Genomic DNA, 27893 nt, shown 5'->3' on the forward strand with positions numbered 1-27893 from the left:
ATCACCAAAGAAAGTCAGGACTGGAACTCAAGCAGGTCAGGAAGCAGGAGCTGATGCAGAGGCCATGGAGGGATGTCACTTACTGGCTTGTTCCCCCTGGCTTGCTCAGCCTGCTTTCTTATAGAACCCAGGTCTACCAGTCCAGGGATGGCACCACCCACAATGGGCTGGGCCCATCCCCTTTGATCACTAGTTGAGAAAATGTCTTACAGTTAGATCTCATGGAGGCATTTCCTCAAGGGAGGTTTTTTTTCCGTGATAGCTCCAGATTCTGTCAAGTTGACATAAAACCAGCCAGTACAGCCTGTCTTCCCTGTCTGTCATGAAGGTACTGACGATATTCAATGGTCACCTACTTACTCCATGAATGGAACAGTGCCACACAAGGTCTTTTGCAGACCGACTGAAAGACAGAAGGAGACATTCTGTGTAGACATGGGTGATTCCTTTTGCTCTGAAAACTGGCACGTTCAGCTTTCTCTTGGCCATCAGCCATAGGAAGCATTGTTGCTTGGGATGTCTTAGGGAACTTTGCTTTCTCTCTCCACCTCTCTGTAGCACCACAGTGCTTATCGATTCCAGCCAGGTTAAAATATCTTTCTTTGATGTCTATATGAAGACAAATGGGGGCATATTCCCTAGATGGCTTTTGATCCTTCGCTAAAAGTCCTTGTCATAGCTAGATAAGAGTGCAAAGGTACAGGCAGGTAATGGTCTTAGAAAAAGGGGGTGGGGGCAGAATTCATTCCTTCTGTAACCATTGACGGCCACCTGGGTGTTTGGAAGAGTGCTCAGGAAGAGGGGGTGGGATCCTACCTAAGGGAGGGTTCATAATCAAGCAAAACAAACAAACACCCAGGAAAGCACCATGACGAGAGCGCAGGTGTTGTTGAACACACGGGCAGGCGAAGGAAACAAGGCTGTCAGTGGTGTCTGAAGCCAGTAAGCGAGATGTCAATGGACAACTTTATAATAGATGTTTCTGTTCTAGTCATCTGAGCCCCTATCAGTCCTAATGTATCAAAAAACATCAAACAACCTGGGGTCATGTGGCCCTGTTCTACTCACAGAGTAAGTTTGCCCTCCTGTGATGGGGGCAGGAATAGGAACATGCAGAAGAAAGTTACAAAACCTAAAAGGATTGAATCTAGTTTTATCATAGGAAGGGGAAGACGAAGGAATGACATCACAAGGAAACAAAGTCAAAAAGAGGGAGATTCTGTAGCACAAAGAGCCTGCTTTCAAGAGATGAATCAAAGCACTAGCAATACCGAAACTCCCGAAGATAAGAAGTAGAGGATGTTAAACATGAGTGGATTGGACTGCCAAGCCAGTTAAGGGTACGGTGTAGATCAGGCTTAGATTTGTCTTCAGACAGACCTGCTGTAAGAAAGATGTATAGGGACAATTGCCAAACTTGCACACAAACAGGATTTTAGATGTATTATCATCTTCTTGTGAATTACTAAAGACTCCTTATTTTAGATAGGAGAGAAAGATACCATACAGAAAATGGCATGATGTTTGGTTTAAGTAAAGTATTCTAGACGTTATCCAGAACTAAGTGGAAGGAAAAACATTAACTATGGGAGGCAGATCTTTCTTATCATTAAATAAATTGGCATACAGAGTGATCCTGTTTACTCTAAGGCTTTGGCACAGAGGGATGTCTGCAGAAACCTAGTGTCAATAATGTAGATTATTGCAAATGGGGTCTTCCTGAGGGGAAAGGAGAACCACACATGATCTAAGATCTTGTGTTAGAAGGCCAGCAACATTGTCACCTCCTGGATTTCATTTTTTTCTTTCTGCATTTTAATAAGTGCAAAAATCTTAGCCCCACATCAGACCCACTAAATCTCAAATTGTATGTTAACAAAACTTTTGGTAATTCACGTGCTCATGAAAGTTTGAGAAACACTACCACAGTCATGTAGGTGTGTTAATAAAGCTGCCTCATTTTCTACTGAAATCTCCCAGTGATCAAATGTAAGATTTCATGCCGGGTCCCCCGAGAGCAGAGCTTCGAGAATTAATCTACGGTAACACCTACACCACCTCCCTTCCTAATGGCCGCTCTACCATCCATTCCTGGACCCCAGCCACGCAACATCCTCCCTGCCATGCTTCCTAATTGGTAATCTGCCACCCATGACCTTGGCCAGATGGTGTACTGCCTTGGGACCCTTGGCCTCATCAGCTGATTCACACTCAGGCAGAACCATGTTACAAAGAGGGGTTAGTGCCTGGAGCATCCATAGAGATGGATGTCCCCCCAAAGATTGTGGCATGCAATTAAAGGGAAAGAACTCTATTAAGAATTTTCACGAGAGGCCAAGGCCCTCTATAGATAGGGGTCACTAGTCCTACCATTAATCTAGTCTTGCTTTGTCTTCCAAATAGAAAATACTTTACATATGAAGAACTATGAGGGTGGGTAAAGGGGCAGCTGCCCAGCGCTTTAGGTCCATTCATATGAGTGGAAGCTTCTGCTTTGCTCTGTCTTCCTATGGCAGAAAGGAAGAAAGGTGTACCTCCATGAATGCCATCCTCCCTTTCGAGCAGAACCAATTTGGGAGCAGCCTCTGGGCCCTCCTCATGATTAACTTTTGTTCATGCATGCGGCTGTAATGAATATTGATTTTGATGATGGCTCTGAGTGAGTCTGAGAAATTTCACACTTAATGTCTCAGTCAAGATGAGACAGGTGGTATCCCTTCGGCTTTCAGGGAGCTGGCGACCACACCGCAGCCTCTTTGGTGGACCGTCCCAGGAGAAAGCGGTTCCATATTCCTCTGCATTTGCCGCCAGCCGCTTGAGAATCCAAAGGGTGGAGCTGAGGAGTCCGGGCCGGAATGGGGCCGTGGTTTCCAGGATGTGCTCTGGGGTCAAATTGCTTGTGTTCATAATTTTTCCAGTCGTGTAGTTTCCGCTGAAATCACCCACTGCGTGCCTAAGTTTTTTTGTACGGAGAGTGAGCGGTAGCTGTGGCAGTAACATATAAAGCACTCAGTATAGCTGGCTGGCACACAGTGGGTGCCCTAATGTCATGGAGCATGGCCTGTCCAGAGAGATACTGTGCTCTGGCACTAATCCTCCAGACAATTGAGTGCCTTGTAATTCAGCTCGGAGGCCACACAGGATAAGGGCAAAGTTCTCTGAGGCTGACTGGGATCCCACAGCCATAACCCCTAACCCCTCTTACTTCCAACACTCGGGACTGTGGTGTTCCCAGGATTTCTGTACTTAAAATCAAGGCAACATTTTGGTTCCATCATTTACTAGAGCAGTTTAAAGAATTCGCTGAAAATGCTAAGCAAATAAAGTCTTGTCATGTTAAATAAAAATTAGAGCTTGCCACCATTTCAGACTGAGCCTCTGCACTAGGCCACCCACAGAGCAGATGAAAAATCACAATGGAGTCACTGATGTTAAAGTTCCATGCTGTGGTTTAGCTGTTTAACTGACCGTTGGGGGATATTAGGGGAAGATGGTAAACAACCAGTTTCAACCAGTGTGATTCTGAAGCTCCCCTTGCTGTAGACTTAGTACAAAATATAACCTAGGCAGACCTGGTGATGCTGGCAAGTAATACTAGCACTTAAAGGGAAGCCAGGAGGATTTTGAATTTAAGACCAACCTGGGTTGTGTACCAAGATCCTACCTCAAAACCAAAACCAATGCCAAATAACACACACACACACACACACACACACACACACACACACAGGTTGACATTTTTGCCTTGGTCTCCTTGCTTACATGGGAAATAATTAAGAGCTGATGATTTTCCTTAGATTCTCTTCCCTACAGCTCTTCTTTGTGTGTGAAATCAACCTCTTTAAGTTGGCCCTGTGAAGTGTTGTTTGGTTCTGAAATTAAAAGTAAAGTCTATTAGATTTCTAAATTGCTGTACATTGGTTCTTTGACAATGACAAAGAGTTTCAATTCCCAAACAGCCAAATGGAAGAATACGGCTCCAGAGAACTCATGGTCCCTCTATCTCCTGGGAGGCGGGGCTGTCAATCTCCAGGTACTTCATTTCCAGCTTCCGGAGTTCTTACCCAGGCTTCATTACATAGCTGTGATTGACTAACTCGTTGGCCATGGGGTTAAATTCCATTTCTGGCACCCCAGTTCTCCTCAGAGGTGAGGATGTAGGGTTGAAAAGTTTTGTGCCTCTGGCTTATTCTTTCCTCCCTTGAAGTCATCTACAATTCCATCTCAAGCCATCTCATTAGAATAAACTTGGGAGTGATCTTAGGATATCAGGCTTTTATGGAAACAAAAGGCACTACTAACTACTTGGAAAAGTCCATGTGGTTTTACAATCTGTGCTGGTGTGGGGGTAAGGGTAAGGTACTGGAAAGATTGTTTAGCAGTTACAGACGTTCAGAGTTCAGTTCTCAGTGCCCACACAGAACCACTCACAACTATCTGTGATCTCTGCAGGTAGTGTACTCACATGTACAAAGCCACAACACACACACACACACACACACATACACACACACACACACGTCTCAGTCAGGGTTTCTATTGCTGTGATAAAACACCATGACCAAGAGCAACTTGGAATGGACACAGTTTATTCTGCTGACACTTTCACATGACAGTCTGTTATCAAAGAGAGTCAGGGCAGGAACTTAAAGCAGGAACTTGGGAGGCAGAAACTGGAGCAGAGGCCATGGAGGCATGCTGCTTTCTCTCCATGGCTCCCTCAATCAGCTTTCTTATCTACCTCAGGATCACCAGCCCAGGGATAGCCCCACCCACAATGGGCTGGGTTGTCCCACATCAATCATTTTAATTAAGAAAATGCCCCACAGGCCAATCTGAATGGACATTTTCTCAATTGAGGTTCCTTTTCTCAAATGACTTCAGCTTGTGTTAAATTGACAGAAAGCTAACCAACACACACACACACACACACACACACACACAGAGAGAGAGAGAGAGAGAGAGAGAGAGAGAGAGAGAGAGAGAGAAGAGAGAAAGAGAGAAAGAGAGAGAGAGAGATATCATAAAACAAAACAAATCAGCTTCTGCCAAGTACCAGGGGCAAAGAGCTGTTGCCTTATTCTTGACAAATATTTCACGCCTTTATTTTGAGTCGGGTCCCATCTCAGGCAGCGGAGATGTAAGAGAAAAATTATCTTTTCACTGGTTTTCTTTAAACTCTCATTCCAGGAGGAGCCCAGCTTCACTCCCAGGAGATCTGCCATGAGATAACTCCCACTGGGTTATACCCAATCACATTTCCCCACAGCTGGCCATTTTTTATAGATCCTAAGATAAAAATAGAGTTTTCCTGGGCCTGTTGGTCTTCAGTTTGAAGTCTCGTTTTGTAAAACTGTGAGCCAAGACATTTGCTACACTTTCTGTTAACCTGCCTTCTGTGACAGCTGTGTTGGCCCTTCTGGCTTTGTGAGGAGGCGGCGGCGAGCCCCTCGGTGTGCAGTGCTATCTTTAGAGTTCAGCTGTTCTTGAGTCTGACTGCTCTCCACACCTCACACACACCTCACCCTCGGCGAGGCAGTGTGTGACACTTTTGTTTAACAATGAGGGTTCATGGAAAACTAATTCTGTGAGCTCACAAATTCCTTTTGTAGCCGAGAATTCAGGAACGCATCTCTTTTGGAAAGCCAGTGAATTGGAATTCCCACTTTCCTTCAGGGACAAAGGAGGGCAGCAGAGCGGGCAGATCAATTCAGCTCTGGGTGATTATGCTGGGATCACATCCCCTGTGCACCAGCAGGGTGTGGTTCTCATTCTGGGCCAACACAACCTGGGTACCTGGGGAATAAGAGCGCATTTTAAAATTAGCCCATGCAAAAACAAATAATGAGGGAAGAAAATGAGGAGTTCAAAAACAAAAACAAAAACAACTGGTGATGTCATTCAGTGGTAAAGCTTTACCTGTGCAAGACCCTGGGCTTGTTCTCAATTCAGACACACACACACACACACACACACACACACACACACATACACAAGAGGGAAACAAGGAGACACAGAGATAGAAACTGAGAGACAGAGAGACAGAAAGAGGCAGAGCAATAGAAACTGAGAAACAGAGATAGAGGCAGAGATAGATAGACGACAGAGGCAGAGAGACACAGACAGAGCTAGAGAGACAATGAGAGAAAGACAGAGACAGAGAATGTGGAAGCAGATGTGGAAGGCCTTTTGTTAGTCCCCTCTGTGACTGGCCCATCTCTGCTTTTCCTTGTGTGCATGATTGATTGCTGACAAGACAATGAACTTGACCTTTTCTGAGAAAGCATTCTACCAAGACGGTCTAGCTGTGCTTTACTGAATTTCCAAAATTCCTTTGTCAGTTCTGAGTTCTCCCCTTTTCAGAGACCACACAGTCCCTGTTTCCCGAGCTGTCTTGCTGCATTAGCTGCTGATGGCTCCTCTTCCAGGGTCACGAATGTATTTCCTTTACAAAGCGTCCTTGGTTGATGCCAGTTCCTAGGAGATGCAATACTAATCCTCCTTTAAAACTTGGATTAGTGTTGAGTGTAGGAGCGCTTGCCTGCATGCGTACATCTGTGTGCCACATTTGGGCCTGGTGACTGCAGAGGCAGAAGAAGCTTTCAGGTCCTTAAGAGTGAAAGTCAGAGGTTTGTTAACTGCTACATAGGTGCTGGGTATGAAACCCCAGTCCCTGGAAGAGCAGCCAGTGCTCTTAACCTCTGAGCCATCTCTCCAGCCTCATGACAACGTTTCTTCACTCTTTAAAGAGTATCTAAAACTCTTCTCAAAAATAAGTTCTTCCCTTTCCTAAATATGTAGAAACCTGTCTTAGTGTTTCACTGCTGTGAACAGACACCATGACCAAGGCAACTCTTATAAGGACAACATTTAATTGGGACAGGCTTATAGGTTCAGAGGTTCAGTCCATTGTCATCAAGGCAGGAGTGTGGCAGTGGCCAGGCAGGCGTGGTGCAGGAAGAGCTGAGAGTTCTACATCTTCATCTGAAGGCTGCTAGCAGAATACTTCCAGACAGCTAGGGTGAGGATCTTAAAGCCCATGCCCACAGTGACACATGTACTCCAACAGAGCCACACCTTCTAACAGTGCCACTTTCTGGGCTAAGCACATACAAACCATCACTAAACCTAAATAGCTTAACTTCACAACAATCTCCATTCAGGAGTCTCTTGTCCTAAGAGTGCAGCCATCAGTGTTAACTCTAGAGAAAACGGAATCTGTTATACACTTTCCAAGAAAGAGAAAAAGACAACTCTGCAGGTATATGACCGTGACACAGCTGTGGGGACAACCAATGTCAGACCGAAAAACAGACAAACAGAAAAGATGCCAGATGATTACTTTCCATCTTGGTGAGAGGACCTAGTGGGAACCTCAGTGAACTTCTCCGGGAAGCCGTTCTGGTTCTGGCCATCCGGGGTCCTGGCAGCCCTTTTGCAGCATTGACTGGAAGAAACACTTTCTTGTCCCCTGGAAAAACTGCAGTGATTTCTGAGACTCTGCTTAGCAAGTAAAGGAAGGGCTTCCTTCAGCTCCCTGTTGTTGCAGCGTGAGTCAGCTGCATTTGAATTTTGTGCAAAGTAAGTGAAATTAGCCTTGTACAGCAGCCCACACAGGTGGGTTACTCTGTACATTTCATTACAAAATGCTTTTTTCTTACCCTTTTTATATGTTCTTTTTCCAATCTAGACTTATAAATGTAGTCATTGGAAGGGGAAAAAAAAAAACCTAAGCCTTTGGGCCTAATGTAGGGTTTTTTTTATTTTGTTTTGTTTTGTTTTTAATTTGAATTTTTTTAAAAAATTAAAAAATGACATTGTCCTGACTTCTTTTGTCTGAATAAAAGCTTAGGCTCTGGGTAAAAGGGCTGCATGTGCTGAAATGTTGCCCAAGGATATATGTTATTATTCCTCCCCCCTTGACCAGCAGGGTCTCCCTCTCTTTCCCTTTCAGCCCTTTGTTTGAACAGATGGGGTTGGGGAAGCTGGGGAAAGAAAGGCATTCTGTCCTCATTAACTCTCCCCATACACAAACACAACCTGGGCTTCGGGGACTCAGAAAAGGGACAGCTCCCACTCCATTGCCATTGAGACCCCAAGTAGGAGATACAAAGAAAGCCCTGCTGAGGACAGACATCACCATATTAATGCAACTGCTAACCAGAGAGACTGCATTTATGGATGGTTTTAGAAATCCACTCAAAACAAAACAAAATAAAACAAACAAACAAAAGAAACCCACCCATGTCTCTACCTAACACCGGACACAGGCAATCACTGTTTGAAGACAATACAGCAATCTGAAACATGCACTTTACTTCCATGCATTCCATTCTTTCATTGTGTGCAGTGATCTCTTTGGAGTGTAGTAATGGATGTGTGGAGACCGATAACGGTCCTCTATGAAGTACTGGTTATCTCATTCCGTATGCAATAGAGTTGAAAACCTCAGAGATGAAGAACCGGAGTAGTGCAAACTCTTTCATGTCTACATTACAATGTGACGTAGTAAAAATTATGATTAAAGTTTTCTGTGTGAATGATCTTGCCTATTGGGGTATTCCTGACCAAGGAAACAAAGCCATAAAAAAATTAAAAATATGATCTAAATTGCAAAAATCCTTTTGCAATCCTTCTGAAAGTCTAAGAATTCCCTGATGTTTTGAAGAAAAGAGTAAGGTTTCAGAGAATGAAGTGAGATTGTCTGTCCTGGTGAGTTAAGTCACAAGCAGGCTCTCTTCCCTCCAGTTTCTGGGTTCCAGAGTTGTTGGTCTTCTTGATTTTCTGTCTCTGCTTGTTCTCCCTACTGGGAGGAGAGCACTTGGGGGTGGGGGATGCTTCTCATGGCCTGGGGCACATGAGCTTCTAATATCACAAGCCTGTCTTCAGGAAAGCAAGGAGGAAGAGAGCCCTGCCCAGGAAAGATGCATTTATGCTTCTAGTACCTTCTAACATCAGAACACATGCTGAGAAATGAGGTGTTTTCCAGGGTTTCAGAACAGTGAAAAACACCCCCTTCCTAATACACCCAAAATGAACTGCTTGGCCTCTTTTTATTTTAGTTTTAAAATTGTATGTTTCTGTGTATTTATTTATTTGTTTGTTTATTATTTCATATGTGTGTGTGAAAGAGACAGAATATGTCTGTGTGCATGCATGCATGTGTATGTGGCAGAGGAAGTGTGCATGCCAATGTGTATATATCTTTGTGCATGTGTGTGTTTGAGAAAGGCTGGGAGTCTGTGTGTTTATGTGTGTGTGTGAGATCGAAAGAGAGAAGGAGTGTATATGTCTGTGTATCTGTGTGTCTATGTGCATACACGTGTGCACAAGTGTGTGTGTGCTTGCATGTGAGTGCATGTGTGTGTGTGTGTGTGTGTGTGTGTGTGTGTGTGTGTGTGTGTGTGTATACATGCACTAAACAAAGCTGGACATGAGAGCCCAGCTTTCTGGAGCAGCATCTCTCTACTCTAGAAGTTCCAGAGACAGCTCTGGCTGTCAGACTTGTACAGCAGGCATTTTACTCTCTGAGACATCTCTCTGGCTTTGCCTGGCCTCTTTATTGTTGGGTCTTCAAACAGGATTGGGATATATGTCTCAAATGACAAAGCTTTTCCAGAGGATAATCAATCCTTTGGAGTTGCATCAAACATATCTAGGTGTTTTCTTTATTATTCAGGTCAGGTTACTTTACTGACATAATAAGTCCCCAGCTTGACTTTGTGATCAAAAGGAGACGGAGGACAATCTTTACCCTTTGCCAGCAATTGTTAAACCATGAACTCAAGGCTCCAAGTGGCCTGTTAGAAATGAAATGGTCAGCTTCCCAGATGACCTCAAGTAGTGTTGCTACTCAGTGCAAGCTGCGCAGGCTTTACCTGTATTGCTTTCTGCTGGGGGAAAAAAAAAAAAAGACGTAGATTCGGACTTCTGCTCGGCAGACTGGGAGCAGGCTCATGACACTTTCCGATTAGCCAGCTGAGGGCAGACTATAAATTGGACAAACAACTGCATGGAAGAAAGGCCAGTGATTAAGAGGCAGCTCATCTCAAGGGGAGGCGTCTGGCAGGGTACAGCAGGGTCAGAGTGGGACCTGGTCCTGTTTAATACTTTTATCACCTATCTGACGGGGGAAGGGAAGGCACGTAAAGACGACTCTGCAGATGGCTACCCACTGTAGAGGAGCTGCAGATGGGGAGGAGCAGAAAGGGGATTATAAGGTTCCACAGCTAGGAAGGGTGGCTAGAAAGGCCTGAAAGCCCAGGGGTGGAGACTCCCACAGAGATCAATGCCTTCAGTGTATTAGGGTGAAGTGTTGCAGCAAGGATTTGAAAGTGCCCCTGGTCTTTAGCACAGGCAAACTCTGGGGTCTGCTTGCTAGGAGATATGTATTGTATTAGGTGTTTGGATAGCAAGGGACTGTCTTTGTCTATTTTTGTACCTGGGAGTGTGAGACCGTATTGGCTGGATTTTTGTCAATTTGACCAGACCTAAACATTTCTGGGAATCTTAACCTAGGGAGACGCCTCCATCAGATAGGTCTGTAGGCAAGTGTGTGGGAGCTTTCTCCTCGTTTAATGTCTGTGAGAGGATGTAACCCATTGTGGTAGTTTTACTCATAGATACGTGGCCCCACATGATGTAAGATAGCAGGCTGAACAAGCTAAGGTGAGCAAGTTAGCAAGAACTGCTCCAGAGCCTTTATTTCTGCCTCTAGGTTTATTGTCCCTTGAGTCCCATTTTTGACTTCTCTCAATGGTGGAGCTAAGCTGAGAGCTGTAAGTTGAAACCCTCTCCTTCTCAAGTTGTGTTTGGCTACTATGGTGCTTTAACGCAGTAATGGAAACCCTAAGACACTGTCATCATTAGACCACTGAATATTGCTGTTAAAACACAAGGAATGGGGCTGGAAAGATGGTTCAGCAGTTAGAAGCACTTGCTGCTTTTGCAGAGGACCCTAGTTCAGTTCCAAGCACCCATGCTGTGGTTACAACTGTCTGTAACTCTAGTTCCAGGGCATCTGATGCCCTCTTTTGACCTCCTTGTGTACCAGGTGTAAATTTGGTACACATGTATCCATGTAGGCAAAACACTCACACACATAAAAATTTAACTTAAAATTTATCTTAAAAGACAAAGGTGATTTAAGTTATGATTTCTGAGTTCATGAAGGTATTCAGTGAATGGTGGTTGGGAAGATTAGTGAATATTTGGGTCTAGAGGGCCCCTCTGGGGAGATTCTGTCAAACAAGGAACTGGATAAGAACACATGGACATTAGTAGGGGCTGCTTATTAATAGATAAGGTCAAGGTCAGAGCAAAAAAAAAAAGTTCAGTAGCTCAAATGCAATGCTGTCCAAAGAATGGGATCTTATATGTCACAATATGTCTTTTGAGGTCATCTGCCAAACATGGGATTTCTTGATCATGCTTTGTCTTTTATATGTAGTTCTACATACAACTTCATGCATTACATGTCTCTTTAGCATCTTGAATTTTCACCCAGAAGAATGTGCTTTTTTATGAGTCACGGGTCACCTTCGGACACAGACTTGTCTGCACTGCACCAGTCAGTTCTCCTAGCCTGGGCAAAGAGGGAAGTGAGCTGTAGGGAATGGGGGGTAACGGGATCGGAGGAAAGTTCCAGTCTTTCTCTTTGCCAACCAAATTCTTCTCATCTGTCAACTATACCGCCTTTGTGTAATGTCTTCTGGAGCTTACCTGGATCTCTTTTGCAGTATTCTCCTATTGAAAGCACAAGGAAGACTAGAAGGTCTTAGCTCTGGGCTATGGAGATCTGCAAAAGGACATTTGAGACAGCCTTTTGTCTCCAGAGTCTGGCACTCAGGATGGCTTGGTTCCTTCCATGTGTAGTTTGCTCAAGTCCTCTCCGAAGGAACTGTGACTCAGCAGCCTGCTCTTTCTAGGACTTCAGATTCCCAATGTTCCATATCTGACTACCACTGCCCTGCACTGAAAGAGTTTCTTCTTTATCTGTTCGCCTAAAAGAGGTTTTCAGCGACACATTAGACTCCCCTGTGCTCATTGCCCCATGCAACTCCCCACTCATAACTCAGGATCCTGTCCCTCAAACAACAGATTGTTCCTTAAATGGTTTGATCTGCTGTAAAGCAGACTACTCACCAAGATCCACCCATTTGCTGTCGGCGTTCTCTTTAGTTACCATACGATAATGACAAAAGTCACAGCTGTCTCCTCATGTTGCTTTAGAGGAAGTAGACACACCCCAGTGTCCATGGCAGCATAGCAGGAGATAGCCCAGAACTGCCACCTGTAACCTCAAGAGTCCCCCTTAGTCTTTTAAGGACCTTAGCTTAGGTAAAGCCAGATTGTTGCCAGAGAAGAGAATTTTGAGAGGAGCCAACATGAAGTAGGGTCAGACTTATTGAAAGACATTTTAACACAGCTCTTAAATGCAGGAGTTAGTAGATGTGCTCAGGGAGGAAAGTGAGTGTGATCTTAAGCTTGGGGGTGGGATTATCAAAGGAGAGTCTCGCCTGTCACAGTGATGACTGGATGCAGGATTTTGGTAGCTTTGGCGGTTTCATGGTCCAACCCATGGGTTTCTAAAGGACTCCCCCTGCCTCTACCTCTGTTACCATTTGACTGATGAGATTATAAGGTGGTTCCAAAGGTGCCTTAGATTACAACCAGATAATATAAAACCAGGCACCACTAGGGGGCTAGGATATGTCCTGTTACTGTAAATAGGGTTTCTGGTGGGTTGGAGAGTTAAGGTTTACAGCTTGCAGGAGAGAAAAAAAAAAGCACTGAGTGAACTTTAATACTGTGTTGAAGTTCTTGATTCTTATTAGGACACTGGCTTCAAGCGGACTTTAGGGGCCCCATGGTTTTCTCTGCCTCCCCCCCCCCCCTGCACTACAAGCCCTTCCCCAAGTGTCCGGGCACACAGGGAGAGCTTAGTGGGTGTCTGCACAGCTTTCCTGTTGATGCAGACTTACAGCCACACCCTGATAGCACTTTCTGAAAGGGGTTTTAGAGTACTCTCCTTTGGCAATGTGACTTAAGCTCCAGGGAAAATATCTGTCCCAGAGAAGGGGTGTTTTCCTATAGAAGCCCCATGAGCCTTTTCACCTTCAGACAGTGTTGACACATACAACCCCATTACCTCCCTGTGAACTGGCTCGTTCCATAACATCCCTGGGCCTCCAGTCTCAGCCCAGCCTGTCCTTCCACTCTGCTGACTCCAAGCCTTCACAGGGAGCCTGTGGGCACATGATCACCTGCCATTTTCCCAGCACCCAGGGCGGTTCACTGTTCCCACCTCACTGCATTGGGCTCTGTGCCTCCTTGGCTTATCCCATTGTGCATAATAAAGACACATGGCAGGAACTTCTGTAAAGCCTTTCAAAGTCACCCCCTTCCCACTTGAGTCCCCACTGAGAGAATGCCCCTTTATCTGTCTGTCTCTATTTTGAGAGCTCCTGGCTATAGTGGTACTATCAGTTTGTTGAAGATGTTTTAATTTTTATGTATGTGTATGTGTGTGCACCTATGTGTGGGTATGCACAGGAGCACACAGTGATGAATCTCAGGGGCAGAAGGGTGTGGGATTTCCTGGAGTGAGTTACAGGCAGTTGTGAACTGCCAAACGTGGGTGCTGGGAATCAAACGCAGTCCTCTGCAATAGCAGTGAGAGGTCTTCACTGCTCTGTGATCACTCCAGCACCTGCTTTTGTGTTCTGTTTTTTATTCCCCCCATAATGTCTCCTGTAACCCAGGTTAACTTCAAATTTGCTCTTCCGCTGAGGATGACCTTGAACTTCTGATCTTTCAGTTTCTGCTTTTTGAATGCCAAGATTGTAGACATTCACCACCATGCCTAGCTTGTTACCAAAATTTTTAATTCAAAAGCTTGGGTACCAGCAACCACCACAGACTACACTCGCTGGTCTATCCTTGACTTGTCAATTAAAGAGACGGGCAACAGTAAGAAATAGAGGGGATTTGTTCAATATGGACACTTAGGAAATATGAATTATAGGATCCAGTGTGCCCAAGTCTGCCTTTAGGGGGTTCTCCCGGGGGTTTGGGTTTAAATAGAGGACAGGAGGTGTGTATAATTATGCAGACCTGGTCAAGGTGTGGCCCCACCCATCACCGACCCTCCTGGCTCAGCTCCAGTATTTTAGGTTTTTCAAAGTGGTCAGAAGTTAGACAGCTAAGTTATTAATTGCTGAGGCAGCAGACTTGCCTTCATGGATATGTGGGCCAAGTTTGGTGAAGTGAGAGGGATCCTGAGAGGCTTCATCTTCCTGTTCTTCAAGATGACTCAAGGGGCAAGGTGACAGGGGTTTGGAGACTTAGCTAAGCAGTGCAGTGCTGGCTTAGGATCCCGAGGTCAACTCTGAAAATAAGTAAGTCCTCAGAGGCCAATAGGAAAGGCTAAGGGCATCAGATTATTTCTGTGATGTCAGCCTAAATACAGGTATGAAATGAAGGCAGAGATACCAGGATTCTAGTTGCCCTGTACGCCTGAATGGAGTCAGAGCTTTTTTTTTTTTTTTTTTTTTTTTTTGCAAAAACAGCATCCTCGTGTGTCTGCTCCAAGACATCTGAGTTACCCAAAGTTCCAAACCTAACACTTCTCTCATGGAAGCCCCTCAGAAGTGTCCGCTGAGAGTTCTAGCTAGATTTGTTAAACTCTTGAACAGAGGAGGAGACAGCCTATAGAAATCCAAGGATCCCCTTAAGAAAGGGTAGATCAGAGGTCTGGAAACAGAATCTGGTTTGCGCACTCCACCCCCTGTTGGAGAGAGAAAGAGCCGCAAGCAGGGAACGGGACTTTAATCAGGGAACTTGGGATGCTGGCTGCTTAAGTGAATTGAATGGCAGCTAGCCCAGCCTAGGAGGGGTGCTGGAAGGAGGCTCCGAAGTGTACGTACTGGACCTCCGCTCTGCCTCCTGCACAGTAGGTCCACATCTGTCCTGGGACAGGCACACAGACTGTGTAATCAGGCTCAGCTGGTAATCAGGGAACTGCTGAACAGACGCTAGACTAAATTATCTCCCTGTCCCAGACAAAGTGGCCTTGCAGATGAGGGTTAAAACCAGACATGGTAGAAAAAAACAAAGAAAGAGGTGGCAGCTGCTAAGGAACACCTGGCTGGTGGCCGGCTCCCAACTGTCTGTATTCACCCACAGAGCCTCTGAAGCCAGGATAGGTTACCAAGGGAAGGGGGGGGTGGCTTCAGACCAATGGCATTTGGTGCCAGAATCATTGTTACAGGAGGAATAACCTACACCCACAGTTTCAAGGGAGGAGAGCAGACTCCATTTTCTGCAAATGACCAGCTGGGTAAATGTGCATGACAACAGGCCTTGCTTCCTTTTATTCACTTCAAGATACAGAAGGCAACAGCTTTTCCTCCTCCCCTTTCCCAGGATAAGAGTCCACTTCTATGCCTGCACTTGTGACATTGAGGTCTGAAGAAGGGACTTTGCAAGTGTTGCTAGAAGCCTCCGACTTCATAAACTGTGGGGTCAGGGGTGGAGAGGGGACTTAGGAACTATAGATGTGTGGAAGAGAGGCAGCTCTGATACTTGGAGGGAGACATGTCTGGCCTATTCAGTAAGTGACTGGGCACATGGTGTTGAGCCAAGGTGAGCTGAGCATGCTGATGTCCTCACAAAGCTTCCCGTCATTGGAGGATGGGGCGGGGACCAAAGAACATTGAGCAAATGCTCACACAATGTAAAGCTGCGCCCCTTCAGTACTAGGAAGAAGGGATGGGTGTGTATCTGGAGTGGACTTGATTCTGAAGGAGAAGACAGGTGAGCTAGCCAGTCCTGGAGAGAGGAGAACTGAAGTGTACCAGCTTCTAGCTGCAGGTAATTGGGGCTCCACTATGTGTGAATGTGTGGTTCAGCCCTAGCCACATTACACTGTCTCCCTTAGTTTATAAACTCCGGCTTGAGGCAACTGAATACAGGATTGAAAACAAAAAGCCAGCAATGAAAGATTTCTGAATACACAGTGATCAAAATCAGACTCAAAAGCAGGCTCATCGCGAATCTGGTGTGTCTGATGGTGCGTGCCCCTGTTGCACTGTGACGTGGCTGCAGCCCTGATTCTGAACCAGACTTTCCAATATGCATGCCATTAAGCCACATGAGGCCAGCGCAGTTAGTCTGCCTGAAACAGCTCTGCTCAGATTCCAATCGGCTGTGTGCTACAGATTGTGATCGCTTTGCTTTATGGACAATGTTTTCTGCCCTCCAGGAAACATGATGTAATTATGAGAGCAGACTTTGGGTATTTTCTTACTATGGTTCCTCAGCTTGCAAGTATCCAATGAGGTTATGTTTGGAATGTATTGTGTTAGAGTATTTAATTAAAGAAAACTATTTCAGTTACTGACTTCAGTTTTACTTAAGAAAAATCATTGAGTTTTGGCTTTGGGTTAGGACAGAAATTCCAACAACTTCTGAAATGAGTCTAAACATACTTCTGCCATTTTGTTACTGAATAGTATAAAATAAAATCACAGGTCAACTCTGACAAATGTCGAAGGCGCGCTATGTCTGGCAGTGTCAAAGGTTCATCTAATATTTAATTCTTTAATTTAAAAAGGCACATCTTATCACTATGCAGATAGATATTTGTCTTTATATATGACAAAATTATATGTATGGCGATTGTTTAAAAATATGTCTCTTTATGATTTGTTATCAGTAAATGTTTGATGTATATTCCTATTTTATATACTTGCATAATTTGAGCCATGGAAAAATATCTGAGGCAAAAGGAGATTAAAAGTGTCAAAGCTTAAGGGCCTAATTACACCATAATGTAGTGTTTACATCCAGAAGGTAGGGGCCAGAGGCAGGCTTGCCACATCAGTGGGACTACTGGGTACCATCAGCCACGTGGTAAAGCCAGCTACAGTGGCTGCTGAGTGCTGGGTGACTTGTTTCTTAGAATTATGATAGCAGGTGCTGACAGATTCCGTTGGCACGACACCATGGGATAAGTCCTGCCCACACTGCTCTGGTGCTGACCCAGGTCACTTCTACCTGGTTCTAACTGGCTAGACAGCTCAGTGAAACCCTCTGCTGAAGGAGAAGTTTGCCGTCCTATTCAGGAATAAAAAGCCCAGTGTTCTCGCCATCAATAGTAGGAAGATAGTATGGTGTACTCAGGGTTCGTTAAGCTGTTCTCCACTTGCCATCCCCTTTGCTAACTTTTACTGATAACAGATTCTAAAGACATTTATTTTAAACAATTGGTTGCCGACCATGCAATTTTATCCTTCATTAGGGACGCAAGCAAATTTGCGTGGTGATGAGATGGGTGAGCTTGTTCTTACATAAAGAATGAAATCATGGTTAACATGCTGGAGGACATAGCAGAGTGTGGGTCAGCAGCTGGCGATCCTGGCTCAGCTTGCCTCGGGTCTTTTCCAAGTGTCATGTCTAGGCCTGGCTGCAGGCAACTGTGAGCAAAACTAGCTCCACTCAAGACAGGTCACTGGGCACAAAGTCAAGCCTGACAAATAGAAAATTCTGTTTACATTATGTCCACTAATATTCCATGGAGTCACCCATGGGTCAGGAAGTGAATATTCCACCTTCAGTGGGAAGGGGCCGGAGATGAGTATTTGCTGCACAATAACCCCAATGGTCACACCATCCCTTTGAGCAGCACAGTCTGAGACAGGTATTTGAACTGCCCACCATTTCCCTTTTGTTCTCTCTAAGCTTTCAGTTCAATTCTCCCTGGAAATGTGAGGTTTCCTCAGTTTTACTGTGAAAGATGAAGGGAACACGTTTGTCTACCATTGAGCCGGAGCATTAAGTGGAAGTGAGTGTGTCCGAGTCCCGAGTGGGAGATGAAACCCAGGGAACCATTTTCTAAGAATTCCTGTTGGAGAGCCATATTCCTCAGGGCTTTTCTTTCCAGTGCTCCTCCCGGTTGGCTCTGGGGATGTGTACAGAGTTCAATTTCAGAAGAAATCAGTTTCCTTGAAGTGTGTGTGATGAGTCAGATGACAGTATATGTCAATATGATGTGCAGTCTACCAGGATGACAGCCTGGGTGCCCAGCAGCAGCTGGGTGAGCATCACCAAAGCAGGGAGCATGGGATATCCCTGACTACGCCTTACCTCTCCTGAGGGACATGACTGCAAAAGCCAACAACTCCAAAAACTCAACTTGTGAATTCTAAGGAACCTCTGGCCCAAATGATCTCCCGGATTTCTGTTCAATGTAAGACCCGACCCTCGGTCAGTGGTTCTTACTTTGAGGTACCCCTGAGTAAGACACAGAGACGCAGATCGTTCCAAAAGAAAAAGGCTTATTTTCCTACGTGTAGGGGCCGACCCTCAATCAGTCCCACAAGGCAAGTGACTAGAAGGAGACCTTGAATGGCTATAACAAGTCATTTTTATACTTTTCATGGGTACAGGTTACATCAGCAAGGTTAGAGTTCAAACTTATTGGCTAAGCATATTGACCTTTAAATCTATTGGCTAGCAAGCATCAGTCTATGCATTCTGAGAATTTCCTACTCAAGAATGTTCCTAGGGGTGGAGAGTGGAACCTGGCCTAACCTTGACCTGAGGCAGAAAACTGGTACTTGGCCTAGTCTTGATTTGAGGCAGTGGGTGTTAGGCTGGCGAAAGCCCCTAGGATCCTTCAGTAAGAATCAGCCATCACTTCACTCAAAACCATGTCACCCTCAGAAGAAAGACTGGGTCTATACTTTCCCCGAATCAGGACAACTGGATGCATAAGGCTTGGGTTCATCCCTCTTTGTGTTGTTTTTACACACAAATTCAGATTTGTAGGAGGTGTGGCAGTATAGGTAATATCTGAATATATCTTAAGTTCTGGAACATTGAATTTGGTCACAAATCTTCGGTGGCGTGGGACATGACAAAATGATCTTGCTTGAGAAGATACAAAGAAGAAAGAGAAAAGAAGGAGAGAGGGAGGGAGAGGGGGAAAGAGGGAAGAAGTGAGGGAAGAAAGAAATAAGGGAAGAAGGGAGGGAGAGAATGTAAGAACTTGGTTCACATATTCAACTCCAGGAAGGGAAGAGAGGGCTTGCTTGCCTAGAGGTGCTTGCAACAAGACTTTAATTTCCCTTTCTCTCTCTTTCTACTGAGTGTGGGTCCTACGAAGTCCCCTGAGGTGGCTAGTGTCTGCTCTAGATTGTTGGTCATTAAGAAGCCAAAGAGAGTTTCCTCTGATTTACAACCTCTACTTAAAACATCAAAAAGTTACACAGTGAAAAAGTCATCTTTTATTTTATAAACCACCTTAGCAACATTAACAGCCAATTAATCTTCCTCTCATCTGCTTGCTCATTCATTCATTCATTCATTCATTCATTCATTTTGCAGTCCATGGTAGGCAAGGAGCTTGCCATTGAATTATATCTGCAGCAGTCAACTATTCAGATATTTGTGTGACTCAGTCTTTCAGTTTGTTACATTGATGGATAGTTCTAGGTGAATATAATTCTTCATGAATACAGCTTTTTATAGTGCCTTGAGATCAAGGTAGACAACTCCTTAAGAAAGAATAATTTTAAATTATTCTTAGCCATTCATATTTCCATACAAATCTTAAAACCAACTTGACAGTTTGTATCAAAATGACTCCTGAAATTTTCATCAGCATTAAGTTGAATCTACAGCTTAATTGGTTATTTGTTTATTTTGTGTGTCAGTGTGTGGGTAGGTGTGTGGGCTCCAGTGGAAGTCAGAGAACAACTTGTAGAAGTCTGTTCTCTCTTTCTACCATGAGTGTTCGGGAGCAGAAAAACAAAAACAACTTGAAGTCAATCATGGAGTACAAGTTGAAGCCTTGTGTTCTGTTTGAGACAGCTTTCCCTGGAGATCACCAAACAGCTCATCCAAAGAACCCAGCTGGTACAGACCAAAGCCCACTCTTTTATTTACATTTCAATTCAGTCATTTACTCCAGGTTCCCTTTTGATTATCCCACGAATCTGCATTCTTGACTCCAGCCAGTTGATTCTTAAAAAAAAAAGATAGCAAGCACATTTTTTTTTTTTAACATTGCAAATCAATTAGAGTTTCTGGCAGGTAACTGCTGAGGTTACTTTTTTTTCTATATAGACAATCACATCACCTAAAAACAGGGACAATTTTGTTGTACCTTTAAATTAATATATGGTGTATTTCCTTTTCTTGCCATATCACACCAGAAAAACCTCCAGTATGATGTTCAATAAAAGTAGTGAATGCAGCAGATTCCCTTACACTTACTGTCTGAGAATTGCAATGTAAGAATTAGCAAGTTCTCTTCCTTCTCACCTCTGCCACCTGCTCTACAACCACCACCACATGTGAGGGCATCTGGGAGCTTACTGCCTGGAACATGGCACCTAGCCTTGTGACAAGATGCCAAGTACTGAGACCTTCAGAGGAAGAGGTGACTCCTTCAATACCTTTTCAGTGAGACAGGTGCTGGCTACATGTGCCCAGGGCAGTGTTCATAGATCAGAAACCCACAATCGTTGGTGAAGTTCACACTGGTACCTATTGCCAGCTCGACCACCTTGAATCACAGGCAAGGAAGATGCTGCCAACAACTACCTGTTGGCTCCCACGCCACTGGCTTGCAAAGTTTCTGGCTAGAAGCACTTTTACATTTGTCCCTTTACACATCATCTTCTCTGGTGTCTTTGCTGTTTCTTATTATCAACTCTTTCCAGGGGGTTACTGTTGGCCTTACCTATTTTTTTCTTCCCCTTTCTGTGGTAAGGTTTGTTAAACTGCTTGGGTCTGTGGACTCATGGTTTCAATCAAACCTGGAAATTGTTTAGCCATTTATCTTCTTAAACATTGTATCTGATCTTCCTCTTTCTCTACTCCTTCAGAGACTCTGATTATAATGTCCCAGGCTACTTGATAAATGTCTCATAGACTAACAGCTTGATCTATCTGTCTGTCCTTTCCCTCCCTTCCCTCCATTCCTGTCCCTTTCCCCCACTCTGTCTTTCTTTTTTCTTTCTTTCTCCTCCTTTTCTTCTTTTCCTTTTCTTTCCTTCTTTCTTCTGTCTTCCTTCCTCCTTTCCTCCCCTTTGCCTTCCCTCTCTCCCTTTCTTTCTTTGTCCTTTCTTACTTTTCTATTTTCCCCTTTCTCCTTATTCCCTGTCTCCTCCCACCCTTCCTTTCTTTTTCCATTTTAGACATGTTTTTTATTGTTCTTCTTGTGTATTTTGTTCTCCACCAATGTCAGATCTGCCTTTATTTCCAGGTATTGTATTTGTTGCATTTAGAAGTCCATTTTTCTTTGCTAGTGAGGGCATATTACTTACTACTTCAACATTTAATTTTACTCACTCCAGTAACACCTCCACCAACTCCCCTTCTTAGTTAAGACAATCAACAGTATTTACAGACATGGCCAATGCATTTTAGTCACCTAGCTTTGTCACCTTAGGAAAGTCACTTAACTTGTGAGTTTATAGATTCCCATCTAGAATTGGTAGTGTAAAAACAAGATTAGCTAGCTATGTAGGAATTTGCCGAATTCACAAACAGGTGAAGAAAGTATATGGGACCCATAGTCTCTTTTGCAAGCTCTCCAACCTCACCACTTTGGAAGCTTGCTTTAGTTGTGAGTCAGAAGGAAGATTAGCAGTCCCCTTGCCTTCAGAAGGAGGGGCTGAGGAATGTTTCTGGATACTGTGAACCCAGGCAACACGTTGCAAGATACAGTGGCTATTCTTGGAACTTTGCTGAGATGATGAGTTGGGGATATTAAGAGCCCACAGGTGTCAGAGGCCATGTCCTATGTCCCAGAACACCAGAAAGGCTTGCCTCATGCCTCACTGGATTATGTGCCCACGTGTCCTTATATAGATGGAACTAAACCACAGAACAGTCTCTCCAAGAAGCTTGATCACCTTCTCTCTAGCAGCCTGGCTGTCTATCAAGTATAATAACCAGGGAATTCTCAGACCACGATGGACATTTGCTATCACGGGAAAGCAGAAATAGGAATCGAGGACCACACTAGAGTATAACTCAGGGAAGATGAAAGGAGGAGGCATACCCTCAGAAATAGCTAAGGACAGTGTTCTTCCCAATCTATACTTAACCCACAGCCTATCAGACAAGAAGACAGCGCTATAAAGAGCAAGTGACTACATAACTGGGGTAGAGTTTCAGGCTCCTGCACACGGGTGAAGTGTGCTGCTTATCCAGGCTGTGTGAGCAGCGGGGGGGGGGGGGCAGTCCTGCTACTCAAGTATCTACCAGAAGCCTGGTTGTGTCCACAGCGAATAAGCCTCAGTGGACTATGAGCTGCTTCGGTCTTGCCTAGAACATCTCCAGTGACACTTTGGGACTGGATACTTTCTTCTTTGCCTTGTAAAATGTTTACTGCACCCTCTACATTGAACTACTCCAGTAGCACCTACACCAACTTCCCTCCAGAGTTAAGACCTTCTTACAGACATTGCCAAAGGTCTCCAGGGGAAGCACGAGCAGAATTGTTCCCGACTGAGAAACACTGATAGAGCCTTCTGGTTTTAAATCCAAAAGTGGTAGCATTTGTAGTGATTGCCAGGCCTAGAGCTTGGTGTGAAATGTCGAGAGATCTATAGTTTAAACATTAATTAATTAATGTATGTATGTGTATGTAAATGTATGTCCAATCTTTACACTAATTTGTTTATGTCTGTGAAGCCACAAGGCATTATTTCTATGTCCCCCACCCCACGCACTTAGCAGAGACATACAGTGTGGTTCATTACACATGCTTGAGTCATGCTTGAGTTAGAGTCCCAGCCGCTCAGGCCCCAGCTTCATCTGTTATTTACATGACATTAATCCAAGGAGTCCTGTCTCTGCAGCTCCCAGTCTTGGCCCATAATGTAGATGACAGCAGTCGCTACCTCACCGCACATCTGTCGGACATCCCGCTCATCCATGGATATGGAGGGCACAGCACCACCCTGGCCAATTCCAGCACTTCTCAGCTGAAGTGGGGAGATGAACGTGTTCTAAGTGTGCATGTGAGCAGCACAAAGCTTCCTTCTTCTATTTCAAAAATGAGTACCCCATATAATAACGGAACTGTCCTGCCACCCAAAATAAAAACTGCCAAGCACTTTTAATTTTCTAGGCGCCCATGTGGTCCTTAGGGTTATCCCCTGGGCAGCTCCTGGATCAGGCACCCTGACCACCACTTAGCCACCGCCGACGCTTTGACCATTGCAGAATTTTCATTTATCATTATTCTTGGTATCTCCAGGCTAACCTGTGACTATGACCACTATCATAAAAGACAAGAACTACAGGGAGTGTCAAGGCTGAAGTACAAATTCAGAAGAAGCACACTAACACCGTTAATCTGGGCGAGGACTGGTTTCTAGAGTCTGGTTAATTTTGTTCATCATACTCAAATTCAAATTTGCATATCTAGATCTCTTTAAAATATCTCATTAGAGTTAAGAAATAGTATCATTATTATAATGAGGTTGGCCTTTTGTGTTTTAGGAATGAACAGACAGTTCATATCTACGTTGTTATTTGTCTGAAGTGTTTACGATTAGCACAAAGCCAACCTAGTCCAGCATTGAGATCGCTTTCTGTGACAGTAATTTGGGCTGATGAATTGATAGGATTTAGAATCAACCCAAAGACACGCCTGTAATTGTGTCTATAAAAGACTTTTCAGGGAAGTTTAACTGAGGGGACAAGACCCACCCTGAATTTGGGGGTAGCTATCTTATGAGCTTAGCATAGTTCTAAGCTTTTAGAACTATAAAAAATGCATTTCTGCTGCTTATGAATATCTTATGGACTGAATAAAGAGGAGAAGGTGAGTAGTGCCCCAGCATCCATCTCTCTCTGGTTCCAGACTGAAGATGACATGTTAACTGTTGTCCAAGCTTCTGCCACCACGCCTTCTTCCCTGCCATAAGGCACTCTCAAACTGTTAGCGAAAATACCACACCAGCTGGGAAACCCCATCTGCTCAATCTTATGGAGAAAACTTCTGGCTAACACCACACACACACACACACACACACACACACACACACATACACACACACATGGGGGGGGATACAGACAGAGACACAGAGACACAGAGAGTGGACCTATTATACACTTTTCCTCCCTGAGTAGCTTTTGTCAAGCATGGAGATATAGCAATGAGAAAAGTCACTGACACACTTTTCTACATTCCTGACCTTTTGGCAGTGATGAGTAGTTCAAGGCTGTGGAAGGATTCACCCCAGCAGTATCTGAAGAATTCAGGATGAGACCATTGCCTGGGCTAGAGCTTTTAGAGGCATATGCCTCAGATTTAGTTTATGAGATTGGAGAAGATATTGCTGTAGAGTCTAGGAAGAAAAATCACTAGTTTCTTATAGATGATAGAATTTAATAAAGAGCCCAGAAGTTGTTCACTGTTCAACAAGCAGACAGTCAATTGTATGAGATTAAGACAGCAGAAAGAACAGGGAGGAATGGTTGGTGGTGTTGAGAAGAATCATAGCATAGTGGTTTGGGTGAGCAATGTTCCCTATAGGCTCAGGTATTTGAACATTGATATCCGGTTGGTGGCACTGTTTGGTGAGGCTTAGGAGGAGCAGCCTTGATGTAGGAAGAATGACACTCTTGGTGATCTTTGAGTGTTGATTGTCTTTTTCTTCCTGTTCACTTTCTGCTTCATGCCCACCACTGTGGTTGAGAGGTGAGCTCTCTCAGCTTCCTGTCCCTGACATCATGCCTGCTGCTTGCTGCCTCCCTCTCTGCCACCATGGACTCTTATCCTGTTAGAGCTATAGCCAAATAAGCCCTTCCTCCTGTAAGTTGCCTTGGTCTTGGTGTTTATCATAGCAACAGAAAAGTAACTAAGACACAGCAACCCAAAGCTGCCATCTCCGTTTAATCAGAACTACATCGCACTAGGGTTTTGCTATTTGGTTCTTAACATAATATTATTTAAATATCTCTAGTTTTTATTGTTGCTTAAGAATAGCCCTCAGTACAAACAAACAAACAAATACCCCTAATCTAAACTACTTTAAATAACTGTAACCAGCCAGAATGATGGTATGCTACACTCCTGACCCTCATCAGTGTTGTAAGGTTAGTGGCAAGGTTTTGAGGAGCCAGTTAGGTCTTGAAGGCATCAAGGTATCAATTAGGTATAGCCTTCATGAACCAGATTATTGTTCTTATAAAAGGGGCTGCAGGAAGCTCCCCCAGCCTTTCTATCATGTGTGATGCAAGTAGAAGGCATCTTCTATGAAACATGAGGTAAGACCTCAACAGCTACTAAGTCGGCTGGCACCTTGATTTGGGAACTCTAAGCTTTTAGGACTATGAAAAATGAATTTCTACTGCTTATAAACCATCTTTTTATAGTACTATCTTATAGCTGAGACTGAATTCCTATTTTCTGACACTCCTGCTTTTAGCCCAAATAGAGCAACAGGAACAAATGTGTCTTTCTATTTTTCCCACTCCCACCAAGAAAAACAAACCAACAAACAAACAAACAAAGCACCTGTTACAACACATGTAGAGCACCATCCATCTAGGCTGGGGAGGTGACTTAGAGGAAAAGGGTTACTGGAGCTATTTGACCTGTGACAAAGTTCCTCATCTAAGGACTCTAAGACTTAATATTTCATGAATAAATGCCCAGGCCAAAATCTCTGGCTTGTTTCTTGACGACTCATAACTTAATTACCATTTATTCTATCCTAAGTCCTGCTGTGTGGTTAGTAACTGCTCTTCAGGTTCACACATCTGTGTCTATCAGTGTTTGGGTGAATTCCTCACACCTCTTTCCCAGAATCCTAACTCTCTTCTCTGAATGTCCCATCTTCTAGCCTTGCCTCAGCTCATTGGCCATATGCTTTTTTTTTGGACAGGTGGTACTTCATTCATGCAGAGATTCTCTCTACATAAGAACACTTGCTGCTAAACCCAAGGACATGGCTTTTATCTCCAGGATCCACATAGAGGAAGGAGAGAACAGACTCCAGTAAGCTGGTCTCTGATACCCACATTTTCCTGAAGAGCGTGGGAGTCAGATGACGGGTAGAGTTCCTATGCTGTGATAGAGCAGAGGGTCCTCTTGCAGAGGATCCAGTTCCCAGCACTCATACAGCTCACGAGCATCTGTAACTCCCGTTCCAGGGGATCCAAGGCCTTCTTTTGACTCTCGCCAGGTACCAAGGCAGGCATATATATGGTGGCATAGAGAAACATGTAAGAAAAATACACAAATAAATTAAAAATTAAAAGTCTAAAACATTAATTTAAAAAAGACTATAAGATTGCTACCTGAGACACTCTTGATGATGTGCTGAGGAACCGCCCCAACCCCACCCCCAAACATAGAGTCAAGTACTTGAGCCTATGTGCTTATTTTAAAGGAAATTATTTAAGATAAAGGAAGAATGATCTAACGGGCAGACAGGAGGGGCCATCAAGCAGAGCGCACACAGAGCCAGTCAGGGGCTTAGACTCTTAGAGCTGGAAGCCATAATGCCCAAGGTTAAAAATGCACTTGCTGGTGATAACAACAAATTTGGTGAAGGGAAAAGATCAGGGAACAACCTGGAGACTCAGAAAGAGCACAGCAAAAAAACTGAGTTCCAGCATTCCCTGGCTTACCCAGACAAGGTTTTCCAGCGACAACAGAAAAACAAAAGTACAGTAATAGATAGTAATGGGCAGCAGAGAGGGCTCAGTGGTTAGGGATACCTTCTGCTCTTGCAGTGGACTAGAGTCTAGTTCCCAGCACTCACAGTGCGTGACTCACAAGCACCACCCCTAAGTCAGCTCTAAAAGATGTGATGCTTCTGGCATTCCCAGGCACCTGCACTCCCATGCCCATACCCTACCACAGAATTAAAATACTAAGAATAATAAAAAAGAAATAAATGAAAATCCTGAAAATAAAGAAGCAGAACAGAAATTCAAACAAGTAGCCAAGGCATGTGAAGTGTTGTCAGATGCTAAAACGTGTGACATCTACGACAAATACGGCAAAGAAGGACTAAATGGTGATGGTGGTGGCGGAGGAGGAAGAGGAGGAAGAGAAGGAGGAGGAAGAGGAGGAAGAGAAGGAGGAGGAGGAGGAGGAAGAGGAAGAGAAGGAGGATGAGGACGAGGAAGTCATTTTGACAGTTCATTTGAATTTGGCTTCACATTCCAGAGCCCAGACAATATTCAGGGAGTTTTTTTGGTGAAAAGACCCATTTTTATTTGACTTCTTTGAAGACCAATTTGATGACATCTTCAGAAACCAAAGGGGTCCTCAAGGAAGTAGAAGCCAAGGTGCCAGATCCTTTTTCTCTGCCTTCAGTGGATTTCCATCTTTTGGAGGTGGATTTTTTGCTGTTGATATAGGCTTCACTCCATTCGGGTCACTAGGTCATGGGGGTCTCACTTTACTCTCTGCAACATCATTTGGGGACAGTGGAATGGGCAACTTCAAACTGATACCAACTTCAGCTAAGATTGTTAATGGTAAAAGTCACTGAGAAGAAACTTGTGGAGAACGGCAATGAACAGTAGAAGCTGAAGACGGACAGTTAAAGTCCTTGATGATGAATGGTCAGGAGAACCTGCTGTGCTTGGACCACAAAGTAATTCAATGCATACATTTCACAGAAATGTCAAACCATAAAAGCACCATTTAGGGAATAGCAGAAACTTTTCTTTGGAAGATTCCAAATGAAATCAACTTTCTGTATAACTACTTAATCCACTTAATGCACTTACAAAACAGCTCATTGGAGCCCCTTGTTGTCACAGACTTTTGAGTTTGTTATTGGGACCACACAACAGGACTTTGTCTTTAAAGTTGTAATCTCTGTATGCACTTTGCTTTAAACAGA

At 44.2% G+C, this 27893-nt stretch overlaps 1 pseudogene across 1 annotated transcript; it reads left to right on the plus strand.

The window, feature by feature from the left end:
- The first annotated feature begins 21986 nt into the window (after positions 1–21986).
- LOC308420056 (dnaJ homolog subfamily B member 6-like) lies at positions 21987–27695 on the plus strand (annotated as a pseudogene). The gene is made up of 3 exons: positions 21987–22040; positions 22878–23039; positions 26915–27695. The product of its transcript is annotated as a dnaJ homolog subfamily B member 6-like (transcript).
- The last annotated feature ends 198 nt before the right edge of the window (positions 27696–27893 follow it).

Source organism: Micromys minutus, assembly GCF_963924665.1.
Source record: "Micromys minutus genome assembly, chromosome: 4".
In the NCBI taxonomy this organism is placed as follows: Eukaryota; Metazoa; Chordata; class Mammalia; order Rodentia; family Muridae; genus Micromys; species Micromys minutus.